The 3,229-nt window shown below is 36.1% G+C and overlaps 1 long non-coding RNA gene across 1 annotated transcript in view; it reads right to left on the reverse strand.

The window, feature by feature from the left end:
* Positions 1–3,229, reverse strand: part of LOC106465762 — a 35,517-nt gene that overhangs the window by 24,745 nt on the left and 7,543 nt on the right. The window contains exon 2 of the long non-coding RNA XR_001291221.2: positions 1,591–1,614. This is a non-coding gene — a long non-coding RNA (uncharacterized LOC106465762). The remainder of the gene's footprint in view (positions 1–1,590; positions 1,615–3,229) is intronic.

Genomic DNA, 3,229 nt, shown 5'->3' on the forward strand with positions numbered 1-3,229 from the left:
ATACGAAATGCATTCAGATCAAGGCCGTAATTTCGAATCAGCTGTGTTCCATGAATGCTGCAAGTTGTTTGGCATACGAAAGACCAGAACAACGCCACTTCACCCACAGTCGGATGGGATGGTAGAAAAGTACAACTGGACACTTGGACAGGAATTGGCAAAGTTTTGTAATAGCCGTCAAGATGACTGGGATGTCTTACTCCCTCCACTGTTGATGGCCTATAGAAAAGCAGAGCATGAAGCCACTGGAAACACTCCAGCAAAGTTGATGTTTGGTCGGAACTTCAGTTGCCAGTGGATCTGATAACAGGACGCCCAACTTACGAAGAGTTGCCTGAAAATTTGTCAGAGTTCGTGAAAGTGTTATCAGAAAGGATGGATGATATTAACCATCAAGTGCATTGATACTTGAAAACGTCTGCTGATTCCATGAAGCTATGTTATGATAAGAGATTTATTGAAGTCAGCTTTGTACCCGGAAACAAGGTATGGTTGTATAATCCCAGGAATACCAAAGGGAAGTCTCTTAAGTTGTCATCTCTATGGGAAGGCCCATATGACATAGTGGATCGTCTTTCAGACGTGACTTTCCCAATAAAATGTGATCAGCGAGGTAAGCCAAAGGTGCTGCATGCCAACAGGCTTTGGCGTTATCTTGGTCCAGGACATTTCAGTTGGAACGAAGTGAACAATGAAACAAATGACGCTGTTGAAGACGTGTCACCAGAAAAAGCCACTGTCGAAGAAGAAATTCTACCCGGTTTTGAGAAGGGAAACAGTGAAGCCCTTCATGAAGTTACTACTACTGATGTGATTATTACCGATAATAGGACGATTCCTGATGGAGCAGATGAACCTCACATGAAGCAGAAGCCAACGAGACAGAGACCAGTATGGAAGAAGATACGTCCTGTAAAATTAAGAGACTATGTTGAATTTTAATTTTGTGTTTGTAAATTCTGTACATTTAATTAAGTTATTGTTAATTATTTGTTGGTTTAATTTAAGTGACTATTGTTCGCGACGAACAACACTAAGGAAGGGGCAGGATTACGACAGTGGAAGTCACGTGACGCTCGCAACTCGTAATGAGTATCTAGAAGGATTGGAGAACATCACGAATAATCCAGTATTTGCTAGACACCCTATATTCCTGTATATAAGCGCGCCAGATAAAGCTAGACAATTAATCGGAACTGGATAATTGCAAACAGGCAGAGACAGAGACGGACAGTTGAGTCAAGTGCGGTAGTGACCTTAAGTAAAGTGTGAATCGTTGTGAATTATAGCGTGTGTTTAAGTTAAAGTGACTGTGGAAATTAAGTGTATTGCAAGTTGTATTGAGAAAGAATAAACTAATTTTATTTAAGAAAGGACTTGTATGCTAAAGTTTCATTAGAAAGAAATTATACGGGAAATTAACAAACGACCGGAGACATAACAATACAAAGTGCACTTGAGAAAATAAAAAAATAATACTAAAAACTAGATGTTCAGCCTCAATATCCGTTGTACAGAATAAATGTTTCACATAACATCACCAGTTAACATTATAGTATTAATTTTATTATCATTATTAATATAACTTACCAACTGCAACAGCTGGTTGAGCATCTGAAAGATAAAAACAATTTCATTTCAGAGCATTTTGAAATTAAAAATTTCAAGAATATAGAATGAAATAGATAAATAAAGGAATGTAATAGTTTATGTTAAAAGCAATAAATATTGATTGTCTACCAACAGTGGTTTAAGAACCCAAGTTCTGTTGATGTTTCCTTACAGTTAATAAGACGAAAAAACAATTTCACAGTTTTCTAAATTCTCTTCGATTTTGATGTTTCCTAAAGTTGTTTACGTTTATGAGAAGATAACTATGACGTATTTGCATCATTTGCTTCTCGTGTGAAGGATCTTAACCGCCGTCGCTCGCCTGAATGCATGAAATTCGATGATACTGAACATTTATATTGCGGATTATTGTAATCAAGTAGTTTTGAATGTTGTACGAGGACTTCATACAGGCCTGACGTCAAGTTATACATTGTAATATAGTGGCTTTGAATGTTGTACGAGGACTTTTTATAGGCCTGACGTCAAGTTATACATTGTAATATAGTGGCTTTGAATGTTATATGAGGACTTCATACAGGTCTGACGTCAAGTTATACATTGTAATAGAGTGGCTTTGAATGTTGTACGAGGACTTTTTATAGGCCTAAAGTCAAGTTATACATTGTAATAGAGTGGCTTTCAATGTTATATGAGGACTTCATACAGGTCTGACGTCAAGTTATACATTGTAATAGAGTGGCTTTGAATGTTGTACGAGGACTTTTTATAGGCCTAAAGTCAAGTTATACATTGTAATAGAGTGGCTTTCAATGTTATATGAGGAGTTTTTATAGGCCTAAAGTCAAGTTATACATTGTGATTGAGTGGCTTTGAATGTTATATGAGGACTTCTTACAGGCCTGAAGTCAAGTTATACATTGTAATAGAATGGTTTGGATTTTTACACGAGGACTTCTTACAGGCCTGAAGTCAAGTCATATTCTTTTAAGGATCACAGATAATACTGCTAGAAAACACTGATTAAATAAATGGTATATAGCGCTAAAGCTTGATATCTATTAGGGTAGCAAGGGAAATAACACTTGATTAAACCAAAATCTGTTAACCATAACTACTTAATTACTAATATTGAAGTGTTCAAAATATAGTTTTATTTTAGGGCCTTATATCGCTTTCTCTTCTAATCTAACACATTATTAAATAATTCCGAAATTGGATTTTCTTATGATTTGCATCTATTTAAAAACTACATATTGTTACGACAACGGAAGTCACGTGACGCTGCTAGCGCGTTTGGCGCTAGTAGCGTACGTGAAATTTCTTGAATGATTATGAATTTCCTAGTGCCTTCGAAACACCCTCTTTTTTTAGTATATAAGCCTGGCGAGAAAAGCCAGTGGATAGGAAATGTATGGTTAAAACGAACAGTAGTCACAGTAAGTTATCGAGATTGTGAATCGCTGTGATTTATAGCGTGTATTATAAAAGTCGTTAAGTTTAAAGCAACGGACGAGGAACGTATTGACTGTGAAAATTCTGTGTACTACAAAGTTCGTATCAAGAAAGAATAAACGGAAAGAATTTATACCGGAAATTAACAAACAAGCAGATACGTAACAATATATATATTGTTACGTCTCCGTTTGTTAATTGA

Source organism: Limulus polyphemus, unplaced genomic scaffold (assembly GCF_000517525.1).
Source record: "Limulus polyphemus unplaced genomic scaffold, Limulus_polyphemus-2.1.2 Scaffold2043, whole genome shotgun sequence".
Classification (NCBI taxonomy): domain Eukaryota; kingdom Metazoa; phylum Arthropoda; class Merostomata; order Xiphosura; family Limulidae; genus Limulus; species Limulus polyphemus.